The sequence below is a fragment of the Periplaneta americana genome, chromosome 6 (assembly GCF_040183065.1).
Source record: "Periplaneta americana isolate PAMFEO1 chromosome 6, P.americana_PAMFEO1_priV1, whole genome shotgun sequence".
Classification (NCBI taxonomy): Eukaryota; Metazoa; Arthropoda; class Insecta; order Blattodea; family Blattidae; genus Periplaneta; species Periplaneta americana.
Genome location: NC_091122.1, coordinates 58,126,654 through 58,149,266, shown reverse-complemented (window position 1 = coordinate 58,149,266; position 22,613 = coordinate 58,126,654).

The window sequence follows — 22,613 nt, the reverse complement described above, 5'->3', positions numbered from 1 at the left end:
AAAGTCACATAGATTAAGATCCGGAGAACGCGGGGGCCAATTAACGATCACTTGTTCACCAAAAACACGCCTTAATTTCTGCATAGATCGCTCGGCCATTGCATTGTCTTTCATAAACCATCCATAATTTTTTTTATCCTCGTTCATTTGTTCAAAAAATTGAGATGGTACGTCATTGACATAACGATGAGAATCTACTGTCTCATAATGGAAGATTGGCCCGATTATTCTCCTGGAAGTGAATGCGATTATTCTGTGAATTTACATATCCTCTTAAATGCAACCATACTTCATCGGTAAGAACAACAGTTTGGGATTGATTATGCCATCGTGAATGGAATTTAAAAGCCAGTTTACGGAAATTCATTCTAATATTATGATTAGGGATGTTCAATTTGTGAGCTTTTTTTAAATTTTATAAGGTTTTAAATGTAACAATTTCGTGGCTTTATGGGCCGATCCTACAGACACACCCGCCTGTGCAGCTACACACAAGATAGATTTTTTCGGACTCACCTGTAAGAGTGCCCCAATACCATGAAGCTTTCCTCTGTTAGTACAGTGCATCTCTTGTTTTTCTTCCTATCTAAAATTGAGCCAGTGGTACAAAATTTTCTGCATAGTTTTGAAATCGTGGTCTTATTTGGGACAGTTGCATCAGGGAATTGACGACGAAATTTACGGCTACAACTTTTTTAGGATATCTTCTTCGAATACGTCAAAAGTAAAAACACCCTCTGTTCAGTGGTAAACACCATAATAAATTTAAACTCAAACAGAGCACAGTTCATCAAACACTTTAAATGAAAACTAAAACTGACCAAACACGTTCACACCTTACAGAAGACAAACTAACATTAATTGCATGCTGGGTCGCACAAACCGCTGGGTTTTCCTGCTTGAAATACTGGCCTATCTGCCTGCCGCCACATAACATCGCTTGGTTTTCCTGCTACAGAGAATGGCCTATCGTCGACCGGCCTGGCGTGACCAGGGTCGCATCTTAAGTTGAAGGCTCTGTATTTCAATACAACTCAATAGGAGATGCCAGGCAGCATTGATGACAACGTTGACCATAGCTTGGATAGGGTCTTGAAAAAATGAATGAGGAATTTTACAGTAAAAATAATTTTATGGAAATGAGAAAAAAATTGTATTTTTCCAATTCTTTTGAAATTTCTAGACAAATGTAACTCAATTCAGCACACAGGATACAACATTAAAATCCAGAACAATTCTGGGAAATCCAGGACATCTGGCAACCACTGTGAGGCAAGAGAGGCTTTATAGAAGTGCTCAAAAAGTCTGACATTTTTTAATTTAATTTTTATTTACTTCTCACTCTCTCTTATATTCTGGAACTATACTAGCCAAGAATTGGCTACAAAGCGATCCCTGAATTTTACATTATGCTGATGCATTTCTTGTGCATACTCTGAAAAGAAATGCAGAAGTCGCTGCGCCACAAAATTGATTCTCTTCTCTCACGTTTTTTTAAGAGATTTTTGACCAAGGACATGGATTGTTAAGTCGCAATTTGACAATTTCGATGATGTTATCATGTCTTGTTACCTTAACTACATTCCCAAACATGACAAACTGAATCTTTTGCTTCAAGATCGGTGCTATGAATTTTATGTTTCTGTAACAAGTTACAAAGGTTGTGATGATTGAACTGTTGTGAACATAGTGGCTCTTGGATGAACTGCCCAGAAGTAAGAATGGAATTGCTGCTGCAGGTGACATCCACACACTTGTGCAAACATATTGACATGAATTTCATGAACATCTTATAAACTGCGTTCTCAAGAATACTATGCTGTGTTACATATGTATTAAGTGTTCATTTTCTTATTCCGAAGTTTCTCGAGAACAGAAGAAGTAATACACATTTTGAAGTAGTTTCCTTGGATCAAGCTGCCATGGTAGTTATTATTTACTCAGTACTGATATTGACCTAATCACCATTTACAAATGAATTGTATTTTCGTGGATTGATTAACAAAAGAATGCGAGAATATGGAAGCTGCTTTTAAGTGGTTTCTTTACCTGCAATAGGCCTATGCTTATCTGTAAGCATGCCTTGTAGATTTTGTAAAATAAACTGCATGCATAGTTTTATTAGGAAATTCTCTCTCTCTCTTTTTTTATTTCGCGATGACTCATTTATTGATGTTGGGGTATTTAGAAATCTTATACCATATCAGTTTTTTCATTCAAAGTGTTCTGCCCAAGGGCAGGTCTTTTACTGCAAACCCAGCATTCTCCAATCTTTCCTATTTTCTGCCTTCCTCTTAGTCTCTGGATATGATCTGTACCATATATCTTAATGTCTATAATCTGATATCTTCTTCTGCCCCAAATTCTTCTCCCATTCACCATCCTTTCCAGTGCATCCTGCAGTAGGCCAGTTTGTTCTCAGCCAGTGACCCAACCAATTCCTTTTTCTCTTCATGATCAGTTTCAGCATCATTCTTTCTTCACCCATTCTTTCCAACACAACTTCATTTCTTATTCTATCTGTCTATTTTACATGTTCCTTTCTTCTCCATATCTACATTTCAAATGCTTCTATTTGCTTCTTTTCATTTCGTAATATCAATATTTCTGACCCATACTACAATGCCACACTCAACAAAAAGCACTTCATTAGTCTCTTCCTTAGTTCTTTTTCCATAGGTCCGCAGAAGATGCTCCTTTTTCTATTAAAAGCTTCCTTTGCCATTGTTGTCCTTCTTTTGACTTCTTAGCATCAGCTCATGTTACTGCTTATAGTACATCCCAAGTATTTGAAGCTGTTCACTTATTCTTCTGCTTTGTTTGGAATTCGCATTTTTACCTTCTTTATTTCTCTTCCGATAACCATGGTCTTCATCTTGTTTGAATTTATCTTCATCCTATACTGCTCACAGCTGTCATTTAGCTCCAATAGCATATCCCTTAGTATCATCTCCTCTTCTGCTAACAACGCCATATCATCAGCAAATCTTATATCAGTTATGATATATTTAAATTTATGGGCATATTCTGAGCGTGAAATTACTAAGGGTCACTTCGAAAGTAATTCAAAGCATTAAAAATAACCAGTTTTATTCTACAACTTTGTTCCTTTAAATATAATTTCCGTATCTCTCAACACCCATACTTCACTGAGAAATAAGGACATGTATTTTCATCTGGTAAAACTTCCAAATTTTATTTTGCAAATGCAGTCTTTCAATTCATTAAGCAGATAGTAAAAATATGGTTACAGATTGGAGGTATAAGACAAGTGTAGCATCACAGTCTATACTGATTTTGTGACTGCTATACTGTTTGTGAACTGACACATGTCGAAACATCACAGTACAACAGCACAAAACTATGCATAATCCAGATTTTGTAGATGAATAAAATAAACTATTAATATGTAAATTCATCTCTGATTGAGATTCTGGCTGATATGTACAATTGTACATCTATTATCAGGCAGTAAATATGACTTGACAATATGTGTCAGAGGAAGAACAAATGTTTGTATGCATCTAAAGTCTGACTAGTGCAGTATGTAGCTAATCGGTGATGTATGCAATGGAGGGGGAAAGGAACTGGCCACTCTATCCCATCATCTCCTGGCCTAGTTGCCTCATAAGTGGAGCCTTGTTCGTATCACTTGTGAGGTTCAGACCTGTCTTCGAACAGTTGACTAAACAACAATATGTACATTACTCTCCAATTTCATTTAATTGTTTCGTCAAAATTTGTAATTTTTAAGGCTTCGATAATACTGCAATAGATTTAAATAATTTAGTAATTTGTAGGTGTTTGTCAACTTTAAAAAAGTCAATATTTTATGTAGTTTTGTGGCTGCAAAATGTATGTACAGTAACAGTCTTTGCTAAAAGTGAAAGACAATGAAAAAATGAAACGTGAAATTTTATTTGAGTTACTTATTACAATTTTAAATGGTGGCAATGTGATGTGAAGAGCAGTGTAGCCAACGTCGCAATTATGAAGATGATGGAAGTAGCACTCGATGATTTGAACCTCTTTAACATATCTCTAATGTCTGCTTGTTTATATATACTGTCTATTACTCGAATGAAACTTTTACGAGCTACATCATAACAGAGAATTTCACACTTTCCTATTTAGACTTATCGAACACCCTTTCGAAATGGGCGAGTTCAAGTGGTAAATTTAAAGATGTCGCCTCTGCACATTGTTTGCAAGACCCAAGTGACAGCTTACCAATGCTACCCGATCTACTACAGGACATAACGGGGTTTTCTATCTATGTTTTTACGCGTGAACAATGTAAAGAGTAAACACAATATGCGGCATGTGTGGTCCACGAAAACCATTCACATCTTCGTCCGATTCTTCCCTTTCGCATGAATGACATTTTTTTTTGGCCTAGCCAAAAGTGCCATTGTTTTGGTAGTGCCGGTTATTTGAGTACCAGATATGAGGGATTTTACTGTATCTATCGGAAAACTCAAAATGTTGACGAATTAGGCTACTAAGACTGTTATATTCAAATTTAGTACTACATATTTTTTATATATTTCGCACAATCCTACTACTACATATTTTTACATAAAGTTTACACCCATGCCAAATGTCGGTTCAATTAAATGCCTTGTAAAGAAAATGAAGCTTGTCGAAATTATAAAAATATATCTATACAATTTCAAACCCAAAGTAGTCGCTACATATTGGGATACATATTTCAGCATTCAGAACAGGACAACCACTCAGATATAACCTAGTACTTCCCTACCGATCCTACTTGGTTCTCAAAAAAGTCGTATGTGATTGACAGGTCTTGCTACATCACACCTCTGTCATTCCACCACCTGAGCCAGATCCTCAGTGGAGAAATGCAAAACCCTCCACAAGACAGTGTTGTCAGCTACATCCATTTATTTAATTATGCACCAATAATGTCGAAAAGTCGTTTTTGGTGTATAAGAATTAGGCAGCGCATTTTCATTCCCAAAGAAGTTAGGAAAACTATTGGTTAGCATATCCTGGAGTTTCAGGATTCAAGCTCTAACCTTAAATGCTTATGTCAGGACGCTACGGAAGGTAGAACCTAGTTCGGTACATAATAATGATGATAATAATAATGATAATAATAATAATAATAACAATAACAAAAACAGCAACAACAGAGCTTGACAACTGTAAGTGGGATTTCTACTAAATTGAAATGGTCTGTCCAGCTACTTTTTAACCACATAAACGCACTAATATTGCGAAACTAGCGCTCTACAAAATATTAGTGCTACATATGACAGGAAATATAATTAGATCGATGTTAATACTGAACTAGTATATATAATATATATTATTGAACATAATAGTAAACATGATACACATTAACTGTATATTATACTCTATAAATACAATATATGCAATTAATTCACTTAACAAAATCAGCTCCATTATGGTAAACAAAAATATATATTCTGAGATTATGAAATTCATATCTTTTACCATAACTGTCAAACAAAAATCAATATACAAATTAACAATATTTATATTTTACACAATATATACAAAATACAGATCAAAATTAAATACAGTATAACATAGATTGATAAATTAAAATAATATTACTACAAAAGTATGAATGAAAATGCAACTTAGTATTAGAATCAGATCACAATGTAATCGTAACTTGGTGTTTTACATATACATTGACGATGGAGCATCTGTATTGTAATATGATTCATAGTCTATGCATACCTGCTTACAGTACTACCCTGCTTATGCATCCAGGACTAATGAGCCACGTTATGCATTGACGTGACATAATAGATGTACCAGAAGGAACTATACAATCCGCTGTACATTTGGGATCAAAAATGTGCTGCCTGATAACATACTGTACAATTGCCGACGGAACTTAACTCTTGAAAATACGAAGAAATATCTTGTGGCACATTGTGCTTCATGCCTAACTTTAGAATTGCACCAAAAACTATATTGTGACACATATAAATGTGTTAATTATATGAAATTAATCGTCTTATTTACCTTTATTTAAAATAAAATTACTTTAATGACAATTTTTAGCACCCTGCGCAATTTTTATATTACATATTAATAGTACATATTTTGTGGTTTTGAGTTACATATTTATGTACATATTTTTAGGATCAATATTACATAAAAATCCGGACTCTTCTCATTTGTCTTGACTCTCTTAAGAGTACGGATCTGCTCCTGTGAAGTATGGTTTATTCGAGATAGTTAATATAGCATTATTCCATTCATACTACATTAGCCTTTTTTAAGGTAATCATCAGGTATAAAATGGTCTACTTCTCTGGCACGCCACGTGTTATCAGTTAGTGGATGTGAAAAATGTCATCATGCAGGATGCAATAATGAAATAATTATTTTTTGTCTGCTGGCACACTGTAGCACAAGTCTTGTTAGGCTACACGAGATTGGCATCCTAACCCACGAAGCATGCAGTTAGTATAGAGTGACCAGATTCCCAAAATAAAAAAAAAAAAAAAACGGGACACTTGTTAATGTTGACGTGAATCAACATTTTATCTGAACATTCATTATTACTTGTGTTTATATAATGTCAGTGAGCAATAAGGTCCAGTTTTATTTATTTTAAAGTAATAAATACTACACTGTTTACAATAACTAGGCTATAGGCCTAATAATTATACATAATAGAATAGTATATACTTGGCTTGAGTCATTGTTAACCATTTATTTTATATTGCAACTAATCTGGAAAAATTAGGTTAGATCTGTTTAAAAATACTTCAGGTTAATTGAATCTTACAATATATCCATGTCACTGAATTCTGAAATTGTTTCATAACAAATTTTTTTGCCTCATATTACCTTTTAACTATTTTAACATTTTCCATGAAGATGAACTGTACAATCAGCATCATATTTCTTTGATGAGTGAATTTGCTCTAGAAGTGTTGGCCTTTCCTTCAGGAAACTATAGAAGTCCATGCAAGACACATTATTGAAATTACATTTTGTTATTAACATGGCATTAACATTCATTTCGGTGACATCTGATGGAAACAATATAGACTTCAATCAATGTTTTACGTGATTATTAAATAAAATAAAAGAAAAAGAAATATTTCAACAATAATTTAGGGAAATGGGACGCCATTAAAAAAAAAAACAGGATGTTTGATGTCCCGAGCATACTTTTCTCGGGACAGGGGACAAGAGACTGAAAAAAGGGACAATTCTGTTAAAAACGGGACATCTGGTCACCCTAAGTTAGTAATAACTAAATGTAGAAACTACCTTTCTCTCAAAGTCGTGAACAGTCAGTACAGTCCGGAAAATTTTCGATAGCACTTCATATTCTTTCTCAGAGAATTATTCACATGATGTCATTTCATCAATTGCAGATGGATTGAAAATACAGAAATCAAAGACTGCATTTGTGTAATAAAATTAGATGATAGTAACTCTCTTGTAGTAGCTGTGAGAAATTAGATGAGATGCACCAATTCCCAGCATTTATTCTGAGGTAACAAACGAGTGTTGAGAGAAATGAATATTATGTGGAAAAATAGCGTTTTGTATCTACATAATTATAGTGTAGCTAACAAACCTGTAGAGTAAAACATATTAAACAACTGGGAATGACCCTCGTATTTCTGAACATGTGAATTACTTGAAGGAAAATCATTTATTTTTACCTAAGCCATTTTGTTATACCAGTAATGGTTCTATTAGCTTGATTAGATAATAAAATTTGTAGTCAAAAATAGTATCGTGAATTAGGTTAAGGGTACAATATTTTTAAAATGCCCTCCAAAATATATTTAATTAATTAGTGTAAGTCTCTGAAGAGATCATCTTTCAGGTGTGTTGATTAATGTAGTAAAGAATACTCTATTTGAATACTACTTATACTATGCTCAAATCCAAAGCTATTTTATCATAATCCTATTTTTTAAATGCCATATGTCTTTTCACAAAATTATATTCTAGAATTAATATCTCGTTGCAGCTGTTTCCTAAAGCATGATCAACAAATTAATACATCATTTTATATATATACTTCTTGAAGAAAAAATAATTACATCTGTGATTTTAAACTTTTTTGAATTCATTGTTTATAATACCAAGAGATGTATTGTTTTATGTACTGTACCTGTAAGAATATGTTTGTAAAGTTCATATCGAAATATTAATATTTGCGAAATTGAGTTCTTCATAAAATCGTATATCAAATCTAAGATAGATATTTTAAGATAAAGTAACTAGACTTATGTCTTCCTTTGTGAGATGTTTTACAGCCATTTTATTCTTCAGATAGTAAAATGGAATATTGCAAATGCATTATTTTAAATTTTATTGTGATTTTCATGATTATAGTAGGATTATTTCTAAAATTATGTTTTGCAGATTTACATTCATAAAGAACTTTGTTATTAAGGAATTGCAACGTATTTAACGTTATTCTGTATGTACAGTACGTATGGATAATATTCTTACAATATTGGATTCTCTTTTTTGTTTTAAATGTGGATTAATTATGCCATTATTTAGAAAAGTGCCAATATTTATCATTCGAAACTCGAGCACCAATCATTTTAAATTTCACCTTCGTTACATTTTCTGATTACATTGTCTTCAAATCAAAATTATTAGTGATATTTTTTTTTTTTATTGTGTGGTACTAGTTATTGGTAGAAGACGGAAAGACATCACCAGGGATTACATAAAACTATATATTTTTTAAAATTCTGTGATATAATTTAAAATATTTTGTTCTCAAGAAAATACATACTTTTAAAGTATGTAAGAGTATACTACTGCTATAGTAAATACTAATCCGCGAAAGAATACATTTTTTCTGCCATGTAACTTAATGTGGAGTCATCTGATCAGTACTTAAAATTTGTTATTCGTTATTTGTTATTTTATTTGGCCTGCGAAATTAAATCTTTCAATTGCTCACTTTATTTTTTTATACATTGTTCCTGTAAATTTTATTATTGTTATAGCCTAGCAGGGAGATTTTTTTCTTTTTACATTTGGTTGCTTCTGTAAATTTTAGGACTACAGATTTTAGTTTTTGGTAATATGTATGGTCTGAAATCATTGTAAATCATGAAGAATTACTGTTCCCAATATACTGATAAATTTCTTCATGTACATTACTGCTCTTTTACTGTGGCAGCTTGTAAAGTAAAACAATCTTCATTTTGTGAACATTTTATATGAACAGAAATAATAATGATGGAAAAACATATCGTTTCCTGCAAGGCAGAGTATCTTAAGCACCATTTTGCTAACTTTACAGAAGAGGCAGTTATGATACTCATTCAACATGGTGGTGAATACGATAGTCAAAGTTTAAACCAACTTTTCAGAGAGAAAAAAATTGTTAGGCTCACAAAACTTTTACAGTCGATGCGAAATGCTGCACAACTTATTCTAAGCACCATAACTCATTTTCGGTAAACGTGGCGCTTTTGATACTTTGCCTTGCAGGGGACAATATGCAAAGGATGGTGAACATTTGTAGAAAATGATTAATAATGGTGCCGCGCACATACTCTTGTCTGTCTCAGACGTTTATGTTCGTCTGATTGATAACTACAGATGTTTCTCTTACATTCACGAAATATTGTATTTACTCATAAAACTTTTCCCTTTTTTTGAGTGTTTCTGTTTTGACTTTTGATTGGTCGAAATGTAAATGATTGAATATTGTAATTATTTCATTGTCGCCAATGAACTTGACTACTTAAAAGTTTTAACAGAATCGTTCATTGGTTAATAATATTTTCATAATTGATTCCAACCTGTGAAATTGTCAGTGTTTAAGAACGTATACTTCATATCCATAATGTTTGGAATTTTCGTAGTGTAAATGGCGCTGATTATTATTATCAGAGCTGTTAGGATATATTTGATTTCTTCAAACATTAATAAACACATCATAAACTTCATTTTTATTTTCTTCTAGAAATTCTGTATTTTTATAATTGTTTTTTTACTAAGGTTGGTGCAGAGTATATGCATTTCTTACAGTCTAAATAAGTCCCCTCCATTGGTGCGGATTGATTATAATATGTAAATAGAATGGTACAAATAGAAATACCTATGTATTATACTGTCATAATGTTATAGCTGGCATGCCTCACAGATGATGTACAAAGTGTGGTAAATATAAATTACTGTTGTAAAATTATTCAGATTATTGGGGAGGTGGAGGCCAAAGGTTGCTATTCAAGAATGTTATAATGCTCTTAGTTTCAAATATCAGTTACTTCATGAAAATGTTATTTAATCCCTTTACATCCTGCAAGTAAATAACTATGATCATTGTTAATCTCATGCACTCTTCTGAGTGATGCTTTGTGGGTTCGATTCCTAATGGATCATGACTTTTCTCCATTGAATAATCTTTGTAGCCACATTGTGACCCAGCCTTCAACAGAAATTAATATCAGGGGTATTTCCTTGAGGGCAAATGCAGCAAGCACATAGAACGGACATCCTTACTGTTATTAATACCTCCTGCTGCTAAAAGATACTTTCACCTTTTCAGTAAAACTTCAGTTTGATTCTAAGCATAAATATATATATATATTTTTTCTTTTCCTTTGCTCGTGAAATTATATTTAACATATTAAGAAATACCGTTGGGGAGACTGTTGTAGCTTGAATCACTTTTCACATTTTATTTTTTTTAGTTTCGGGAAATGAAATCTTTTAAATGAAAAAATGCTTGAAATAATTATTGAAGATTCCTTTACAACTTCGTGCAGGTATTTTCCTGTATTACAGATCTATTAAGGATGAAAAAAATAAAGTGGAGGAATATGTAAAGTGTTTCATGGTATAACAGGTTCGTGTACCTTGGAACATATTCTTCTTGTGTATTGAAATATAGGGAATCTCACAATTATTTAAAAAAAAAGTATTTGCCATCATTTGCAGGCTTCTCTGATTGAGATTTTATTTCCTGGAGGAGCCATAACTGCTTCAACAGCTTTCTTCAAGGCATATGAATCAATTGGAGTCCTCTTAACTCCAGACTTACTTCGTGACATGATCTTAAAATAAATTAAAAACAAAAACCGATAGAATCATGTATCTTGGAATATGTTCCATGGTACAATATGTTTTGTGTTCCAAGGTACAAGAGGGTACACGTTTAAATAAGTATGGCTGCCTAAACTAAAGATGAGGATAAATCATGGAAATTAACATATTTATTTACTCACCAGATGATAGGGAATATACCGTACTTGATTGATAGTTATAAATACAGTTTGCTTCCTTGTTAGAAAACATGTAACAATGAACGAAATGTTTACTTTTGGTACAAAAAAAATTGTTTTGTCTACAGAACTCACACCAGCTGCTCACACTTTGTAATAAATAAAACTGGAACTGTGACCAGAGAGCCACCTAGAGGCTCTCTCTGCAATCAAATTCAGTTTGAGTCGGCTAGATAGCAGCAAAAATCAGAAACGAAACAATGTTTCAAGGTACACTATGCCCAAGGTACAACAGTCTCCCCAAAATATGAAGGGCTTGGGGCAACATAGTGACAAGCCACACTCAGATTGTACAGGAAAACAACTCTTAAAGATTTAAGACTTAAGGGCTGTTTTCCTGTAAAATTTGAGTGTGGCTTGTCACTTTGTTGCCCCAAGCCCTTCATATGTGAAATTAAATTAATAAAGTAAAAAATAATATTGTGAAGGGATTAGATATGTCAAATATGAAAAATCAGTACATTTAAAAAATTTAATTATGGGGTAAAATATGTGAATATATACATTTCAGATTCATTTCTTATCGCATAAAGTAATATATATTAATATTAAGGACATTTTTTATGAATTATTGTAATTGTAACTTTACCGGAAGGAGATGTTGTGGTTGCTGAGGTTGATTTTCTGTATAATATTATTGTTAACTAAAAAGAGGCTTTATAATGTGTAATGGGGATGAATGAACAACAGATTTTATTCAGGAAAAATGGTCCGAGATCTCAACCCAGAACACTTTCAAGGAAATCATACTTCTTGCGTTATGAGTGCTGTTGAATACTGTATGCTTCCTTTCATTGTAATTATATTGATAAGACCGAGGGAGTTATAATCAGGGATTGTATAATTTTACGTAATTGTTGCAGTGAATTTTATTTTAATTTTCAAAGTTGAAGTATGCTCTCTTCCTTGTTTAAGCACAAGCATAGGACGTAAGTGATAAAAGATTTTCATTGTGATCCTCAGTGTGTTATATATGTTGAGAGTGTCATCACATTATGTTGGAAGAAGGCTACAATGTCACCAGAAAATAGGAGAAAAGATTTATTTAAATTAGCTAAAAAGTGAGGATAAATAATGCAATGACTTTAGCTTCGAATGTAAACATTCTCTTAATTTAATTTGTGTAGACCTGATGTCTTCCTTCATATGAATGAATTGCTCCAATGAATAATCATTTTAGGTAATGGCACTATACAATGTAATGATTGTACTTAGTTCTTCCTTCAGGGCCGAATTCATAGTCAACACTTATTGTAAGGAAACCCTTAAGCAGTTGCTTATAATAATTTCCAATTCATAAATCCCACTGAAGTGAACACTTATGCAAATAAGGTAGCTTGTCAGCTTACTCAAGTGTTTCTTCATATTATACATTGTAATTAGTTGATTCAGTATACAGTGGTTGATGATTATGATTTTGATGAATTTATTGAGTTCTATAATAAAAATAAAAATGAAAATGTGTTTCGGCAAAACGAAAGATAAGTTACATCAGAGATTTAGAAAACCCTTTAGAGATGTACAATGACCAACAATTTAAGAGGCAATACTGTTTCAACTAGAGTTGGGCAACACGATTCTTTTTCAGAAGTCTATTCCAACAATTCAATCATACATTACGAATTGATTCTAACTGTTCGTTCACAATTCTTCCCTGTCTGCAATTCCAACTATTCTTTTCAATCGTCAATGCACGACTCACAGGACACTTTCCTTTGCAAACCACGGGTAGAACAAAAACATACTATATCTCTCGCATAGATGGTATAAGAGGTGAGACAATGGATTGTCACTTTCTCATTGGCTGGAACTATTCATCATGACATCCATTAGTGTACAAAATTATCCAAGATAATGTTTCGTAATTATAATTTATAAACTGAACCTTATTATCAAGTACATTTTTTGCATTACATCTCTATTTAACCATGCAAATTTCAGGTTGTGTCCATTATTTTTCACACTTAACAAATACAGTATTTTGATTTCATTCTTGCTTGGGAGCATTCGGCATGGTTCGGAAATGTCCGCTGACAGGTTACACCAAACAAGTAAATAGAATCGTGGGTCACGATACCATGCCGATTCTTTACTATTCTTTTGAACGATGATTCGTTCATACCACGAATCGATTCTTACGATTTTTTATTATTAGTTGTTCGAATGAACGACTCTGGTTTCAACAAGAATACTATTGTGGATATTCTGGTGTGTCTCATTGAAATTCACAATACAGTCATAGGCTTGCCGATTTCATCACTGTTGAAAGTACTGATTGCTTTGAGATTTTATGCTACAGCATCATTTCAGGTAGATTTAAGTGGTATTTGTTCGAAAAGTATTCACATCCCAGCAAAGTGTTATATGCAGTTTCGTTTGTATTCTACCCAAGGAATAAGCTGTTAAAATTTGCGTAATTATAGCACTTCCACTTTGTTTACCATAAAAATTACTGAAAAATAAATTAAAGTGATTTACATACAGGAATATTTCCGGGGTTTGCATTAAACTCAACTGCAATTTTGTCCCATGTCAATTTCTTCTTTTGGAGAGAACAATTGTCAGATTTTTTACTTTCGACGATCTATATTTCATAACTATTTCTCTTAGCTCACGCCTTTCTTCTCCTATAAAACACTTTTTGGACATTTTGTATAATTTTTAGGTCTATAATATTTACTTCTGTATTTGTGTACGATAATAATTTGGATTTAACAATTTGAAGGCGCTAAAAAACAACTGAATGTACAAAAGCGCTCATGTTTAGCCATGTTGCCATATTTCTTTCGATATCAGAGAAATGCTCAGTGCATATGAAAGTGTAGCGTCTCTGCAATATGATCGATCTAAAATAAGTGCTAAGGAAATGCTCATTACTTAAGTATTTCCTCATTTTATAAGTGATGACTATGAATTAGACCCTTAAAAACTTAAGACTAATAGTATATTTATGTGGGGAAGTTACCTGTTTTTCGCACAACTTCCAACCTAGAGAGGAACCAGAAGATTAGAATTAGTAGTCCCAGAGTTTTTGTATGGTTCAGATAATTGGTAGAGAAAAAATAAATAAATGATTTTTTACTTTCCCGCATACATGGTCTTGTGTGGCAGTGATCTATTCAAATTGTCCTTATTTTCTTTTAAAGACAGTCTTTTCATTCCATTCCTTTCATTTCTTCCCCACTTCATGGACTGTGCGTTACCTCTAAGTATTCACAGCATTGAAAATTATGAAATTTGGCAACTAATGGTGGTACCTTAGTTCACACTTTATTTAAAATTGATGGACCAGTGCAAATATTTGAAAATAACTGAGTGTTGTGATTTGTTGTAAAATTACATATACAGTGGACTGTACTTAATATGATTGAATTAATCCAATGGAATCTTAATTTTGACTCTTTTGGACATAATTTTTTCACCTATGAGCTGAAATTAACAGATAAAAAATATTTATCAGAAGTTTCTTCCAAAAGTCATTCTTGGCAATGTAGTGATTATTATGTTTGCCTCTGTCCCAAGTATTGCAGGTTCAAACCTCGAGAGTGGTGAATTTTTAGAAGTTTCTTCCAAAAGCCATTCATGGCAATGTAGTGATTATTATGTTTGCCTCTGTCCCAAGTATTGCAGGTTCAAACCTCGAGAGTGGTGAATTTTTAGAAGTTTCTTCCAAAAGCCATTCATGGCAATGTAGTGATTATTATGTTTGCCTCTGTCCCAAGTATTGCGGGTTCAGACCTCGAAAGTAGTGAATTTTTAGGCGGAAGAATCCTAAATGTGGCTTACTAAAATCTGTTTTAATTAATTCACGATGGTGATTAATACAAATCACATAAAAACTGTACTGAAAAACACTTGTGCTTTGTACTACAGAACATTTAGAGTACTACTGGCTCACTAAAAGTGTGGAGACATGTGGATCACAGATCCATATAACAACTGTACGAATTTCCCCCACCCTTGTCCATTCTCTTTTCAAGGATCTTAAGAACTTCACTCACTGCTACTTCATCACGCCCATGCATGCTAAAAACGTACTACATTTTCTACTATCTAAACTGAAAATATATTGCACTTTTATGTATTTTCTATAAAATGGTTTTAAAATTCATGAGATTAATATTAATTTTAATGTTTAAAACTTTTCAGGGAGCGCATGCCTTCGTTCCCTTATGACGAGCCACACCTAGTGATAGATATATTGCATGTTTAAGATCTCTTTGTCTATGAGCAAAGAATGAATTAAGAGAAAATTCTGTGTCCGGTTCTGCCATTACACCATCTTGATTCTTGTGTTACTATAGAGCTATTATTATCATATGTCCCAGAAAAGAGCAACCGACCGGCCAACTGCACCCTGTGTGGTTTCCGCTGCCCGCTCACTGTTTCTCCTGCGCAGTCGAACTCCAGTAGCCATATGGCATTCAGTGTGCTTAGAAGTCGTGTAATGAAGTTCTTGATTCTTCAAGTGTACAACGTCAGTGTATAAAGTTTAGTGATTATTGTATATTTAGATAATGCCTAGCAACAAATTCTCACTGTGTGAATGTATGTATATGTACAATACGTACATAAAAGGCAGAATGTCGTGTGCGAAAACAAGACGAAAATTTCGAATAAAGTTTCCAAACAGACCTGTGCCTTCTGCCAAAACAATTAGACGACTTGCTAAAAGATTTAAAGAAACAGGTTCAGTGAAGAATGGAAAATCAAGTAGAAAACGTAGTGTTCTTATGTGAAACGATTGTCAGTTTATTTCCGACAAGATTCCACCACTGCTCATACAGCTGTCATGTCAATGAGGGAATTGAGGTGTATTTTGGTACGGGACTAATCAGTAATAATTTGAGGCCTCCACGAAGCCCAGATATAACACCCTGTGACTTTTATTTATGGGGAACACTAAAAGGTAGGGTTTATAGGATATATCCTCATTCTATAGATGGACTAAAAGACTATATACGAGAAGAAATTCAAGCTATCAATGATGTGGAACTTCAGAGTGTTGTTCATTAGTTTATCAGGAGATGTCACTTGTATGTGGCGGCAAACGGAGGCCATTTTCAGCAATGACTGTGAGCATGGTAAGTCAAAGTTATTGAACATTTATTGTTAGTACTGTGATATATTGGAGAAGCGCCAGAGAAATGGTTATGCGCTCAGCGGAAACCACGCAGGGCGCGGCCGACCGGCCAGCCGCTCTTTTCTGGGACATATGATGATAATAGCTCTGTACAATGACAACTGTATAGATCAAGAGAGAGGGAATATGTTAATTCAAGATCTCATAGTCTTTTATGTGTAACAGTACCCATACCCACTGATGTATATGTACAACACGAAAATTGGCAACAAATAATCAAAAACCAGCATTAAACCAACCAACTTGTTTCTTCCAACATATATGATGTGAACTCAACTAACATACAAATCATAACATGTTTATTTATGATACAACTGTGTCCTCCTGCTGTTAATAATAGACTAGCTTTGAATTGTGATATGCCATAAGCCTATGACATGCTTGTAAAAAATTAAAAGCCTACTGGTACTGATGATCTATTGTTGTGGCTACATTGCAAGTATATTGTAATACGAAGGAAAATAGTTTGATTTGTTATTGCATTGAAGAAAAGTAATGCGTTCTGTTATTAATTTTGTCATTACACTTCTTAATAACACGTTTTGTGAGATTTATACATACATCGTATTATTTATGTAACTTCATCTTACAATATGCTTCCCATTGAACCCAGTCCGATTTACAGTTTTATTACTTATTTTTTCAACTAAATTTAAAATTTTTCTCTCAGTCCTGTATATTTATCTACTGTGTTCTACCCACTACTCAGACTTTGTGTACCGTCAGCTGGGGTAACATTAGCCCATTTTTTTACCCTTCTAAAAAACTTCTGTAATTGATGTGTTTGTTAATTTATTTTAATGAAATATTTTAGAAAGAGTATTGTACAATGTAATAATAGCTCCTAAAGCATTGCAAACACGTTGCTTTATGTTTATCTGAGTGCATAATATTTTTTATGCTCGACCATGCCGAAATGTAGTGATTATACACCTAGTAGCAGCCCTGTAATGGACTTCATTAAAGTACACCTATTCATTAAAGTTCAGGTGTTCCGCCAATCAGAAAGCAATATGAAAGTGCAAGTATCGATTATTCTCGGATATGCAATCGAAAGACAACTAGCGAAACATCATGGAGGCTGGAAATCCAATACTGTTGCAGAAGATTATGTTCTGTTACTATAATAATTAGCGTTAATTGTAAATAATATTCAAATAAATTCAATTTGTCATCTCGTTTTTCAATGTCTAAATCAATTTACAGGTTATATCAAGATTAATGTTCATTTTACTTTCTAGATTATATCAAGGTCAATGATATTTGTTCCTCGGAAAAAATCAATACTTTCGCTTCTGCGCACATCTCACAATTTACGAGATTGCACAAGGTCACTTCCGCTCCCAGTGAGATAAGAATAATATGAATACTTATGAATAATTTCAAGTTAGAAATATGGTCGAGCATAAAATGTTGTATGCAACTGACGCTCGTATGAAAATTATGAAACTCGCTTGCGCTCGTTTCATAAACATACTCGCTCTTAATTACTACCATTATAGGCTCGTTGCATAATGTACTATTAATTTTGGGGTAATGTTACCTTGACATGGGTAACTTTGCCCCAACTTTCCAATTTGCGTAGTATACTATATTTAGGATCATCTTTGGCCACTTTAACTCCAAAATGAGTGCTGATTTACCCAACTGATAAAATGCACTGAATGTAAACATTCTCGCATGACAATTTAATTAAGAACAGTAAATATTTTATTAGGAAAACAAGCAAATTGAAGGTCATAATGGAAATTATGTATTTTATATTATATTATTACATTCATTCATAATCTCTTCATAATTGGTTGCGTGATCCTTTTCAGTATTGCTGCATAACCTGATTGTTAAGTTAGGATGACATTTTAGAAAAAGTTTTGCCCACTCGTAACCAGGCATATTGTTCTTGAAATTACTCACTGTGTCCTGTCTTGTCAAGATAGTGCTTTATTGTCATTCGCAGATCATCTTCGCCCAATGGGAATCTAAATTCTGCCTTCTTTTCGAGATCTTTTGCAAATACATTCTCTTCTTCATTTGTGAATATTGTTGGCTGCCCCGGTTTTGCATTAAGGTTTGAGTTTATTTTTTTATGGTGCTATGCAGCTGCTCCCCTATATGTTTTCACACCATTCCTGATGTCGTCTAAGCATTGGTTTAGTTTTCCTCTGAATAATTTGCATATGGCCTCGTTTCTGGTACATCTATATGTGCTCAGTCTTTCTTATTTTTCAAAATATAATCAATACAGTAAATACCGGTAATGCATTAAATTTCAAGTTTAAATGACTTTGTCAATCATATTTACCAACTTTCTTGGTACATGCCAAATTTTTACTGCTGAAAAACTTTTCTTTATATAAAAGTTTCAGAATATTTTGACACTACCAAAGAGTTGATTCATTTACGTAAAATAGTGCTGCTGCCTACGAGTAAGTTCTGAAAGTACTTGGTTAAACTGTTTTACTGGCTGAAGTTGCGATTTACATTGTACATTTAAAACTACCTAGATATACCACGTGGGAGATATAAAAATTCAAATAGGTATTCTCTTTTGGGCCAAAGTTACACTCAATGGGCTGATGTTACCTCCATTGACAGTATCTCATTTGTCTTTATATTATTGTAGAGCTGATTTGGAGATGTAGATTTTCATCCACAATTCGAAGATATTTCAATAATTCTCACTATTGACGTTTATCTTTTAATTTACGAAAATTATGATCCAATTAATAAATTATGAAATCTAACATTATTGAATTTTTCTGCACGTTGTAGAAGGTAATGTATTTCATTATCTTGTCCCTCTTTTTCTTTTCTTATTGTAAATATATCTACGCACTCTTCATAATATTAGAAGGAATATTGATCACAATTGTTTTCCCCAGACATTTAGTCATGATAGTAGCTTGGAATCGAAATTATTTAGAATCTTTATGAAAATGGCGTGTTTGCCTTTGAACACAAAGTTGCCCTGCTGCATCGAATGATCTGACAGAAAACAGTGTTCTGCATGAAACCACAGTCTGGTATATAGTCACGAAGCTTGAGTTTATGAGGGTACTGGGAACAATAGACTGTGCCGGTACTATTTCGCATTGTCTGTGATGAGATGATAGTAGCGATCCTAATGGTTAGCAACTATCTATGGATGCGTATTTACTATGTATTGAGCTTCGTGACTGTATATACTAGACTGTGATGAAACTATGTTCTTGCAATGTGGTCTGAGTTAACAACATTAGGAAAATATTTGTTTGGTTTATATTTAATTGAATTTGTAATCTCTTGTTTGAAATGTAACACCTTTAAAAGTTTCATAGCCTAAGCTCATTCATATTTTACGATATGTTATACATAAATGCATCAGGAATTCGCAATGGAAAGTTAAGTTTAAGAAATGCTTTCTCTGCAGGTATGGTGTGATATATAATGCAAAATTTGCTTATTTTAATAAAATGAATTTCAGTGAATAAATACGCTTTGGAGCTAACACTGTACAGAATGATTCAAAATGTTTGGTCAGAACTTTTGGAGCATGCATAGGTTCCAATTGGAACAAATTTTGACTAGGAACCCATGTTCTTGGATTCAGTTTGTGACTTTTGTACCAGGCACTGCCAAATCTAAGCCATTTAGTGTGTTTAATAATGATCATAATGAGCTGAAATAATTATTCATTGTTTCTCTGTCATCTTATTTAGCATCAGAGGTATTCATCATGGCGACCTCCAACATCAATGCATACTTGTTCTTTAATGACAGTAGCTGGAACCTGTCATGAACGTCTTGCAAAATATAAATAGAAACTATTTCTTTCTATTCTGTGGTGCACTTTTTCTAAAATTCCTTTGCCAATATTTAGTTTGCACTATCATTGGAGTTCCTACAGTTCTTTTTTTTTACTTGGTTATTTAACGACGTTGTATCAACTACGAGGTTATTTAGCATTGATGGAATTGGTGATAGCGAGATGATATTTGGCGAAATGAGGCCGAGGATTCGCCATAGATTACCTGACATTTGCCTTAGGGTTGAGGAAAACCTCGGAAAAAACCCAACCAGGTAATCAGTCCAGCGGGAATCGAACCCATGCCTGAGCACATCTCCTGATCGGCAGGCAAGCACCTTAACCGACCGAGCTACGTTAGTGGCCTCCTACAGTTTCAACAGTTCGTTTTTATTTTAAGTAAGTTGCCATTTAACAATAATAACAACAAATATTGATTCATATTCAAAAGATCTCGGCCCTGGAGCCCTATGCATATTCAGAACTTCTGACCAATTTGAATCACTCTGATTTGCTATTGCTTAATTGGTTACTAGGCATGGTTATAAAATTGGAAACTCTTCCCCCCCCCCCCTCATACAGTAATGACAATGATTAGAATAAATTTATTGCTTTAATTCTGGATAATTAGTAATTATTGAAAGATGTGAACTAATATGTGTAAGAACATATTTATACTGTTGAATACTTGTGTGAGCAATCTTCAGAATAATACAAAATATTTAAGACAGTATGTATGCTGATTAAAAGAAAATGAATGAATATCAAACTCTGTTACGGTATTTTGAATGCATATTTATAAATAATTTGTTACCAAATAAATATGTATATATTATGTAAATCTAAACAAACAAATTTGGTGCTTTTATTCAAGTTGGTATCTTATAGAACTTTACTCATTCTGTTTTCTTCCCACAACACTTTTATACCATGCAATATAAATAACTTCTGTGGATTTTTTTTTTTTGGAAAATACGTTTATGACGAAGTCTGTTTATCCATATTTACAATATTATTCAGGGTTTTTAACTTTTTTGTGATGAGTAACATTCCAAAAGCTCTTCAGCGTGCATAGTTTTAAACATGTTTCACACTGTTGGTAGTTTCATAAGATTTAATCGATCAGTTCATTTTAATTTGTCCATAACTATGCCAATCATCATTATCTGTAGGATTATATATTTTTTTCTCATAGTGCCATTTTTCTTGTGCATCTGACAAATAATTTTTGGAATTACAGTTGAAAAGTACCTCGAAATAACATTCCATATGCTATACTTGGTGAATAGATTGCAGAGAAATCACAATGCGGCAACCTGACTCTTGGCCAAGCCACTCACAGACCCTGGTTATGCAGAGAGCTTGCTATCTGTGATATGCTGGGCATTATTGCAATTCGACATACCACAGACTACTGATGTAAAAGTGCAAGCAGTCGAAACATCATTTACTCATCAAAATTAAGAAAAGAGAAACTATCTGTCCTCCTGTAGAAAACATTTGTTGCACCTTTTTAAGAAATAATAGATCATTAATTTCAGTATCCATTGAGAAATGGAGGCACTGTTAATCCATATGCTATTTTTCAGTTCTTCCAGAGTATGTTCACCGTACATGTAATGAGAAAGTAAAAATAAGTCTTTATGAATAGTGTAACAATTGGATGTTTTAATCACTGTTTTATTACTTACTTACAAATGGCTTTTAAGGAACCCGAAGGTTCATTGGCGCCCTCACATAAGCCCACCTCCCTAAAACCCACTTTAATATTATCCTCCCATCTACGTCTTGGCCTCTCCAAAGGTCTATTTCTCTCCAGTCTCCCAATTAACACTCTATATGCATTTCTGGATTCGCCCATATGTGCTACATGCCCTGCCCCATCTCAAACGTCTGGATTTAGTTTTGTTCTAATTATGTCAGGTGAAGAATACAATGCATGCAGTTCTACTTTGTGTAACTTTCTTCATTCTCCTGTAACTTCCTCCCTCTTAGCCCCAAATATTTTCCTAAGAACCTTATTCTCAAACACCCTTAATCTGTGTTCCTCTCTCAAAGTGAGAGTCCAAGTTTCACAACCATAGAGAACAACCGGTAATATAACTGTTAATCACTGTTTTATAGTTATACTAAATCAATACTGACGAATTTTAATACATTTCTCCCTCTGCCACAGTCATTGATACAGTACCATTAAGATATTTTCAATGAATTTTTTTATTTATCTTTATTCAGTGATGACTGACAATTTTATTTTATTTTATTTTTTTTATGTATAGAGTGTACTTCTGGAATTATGATGATATATTGAAACTTTTTCACAGCAAACATACCTAGTGCTTCTGTCAGCTGACTGTTGGCAGGTTCCCCTCACTACCACCCAGGGTTGCCAGAT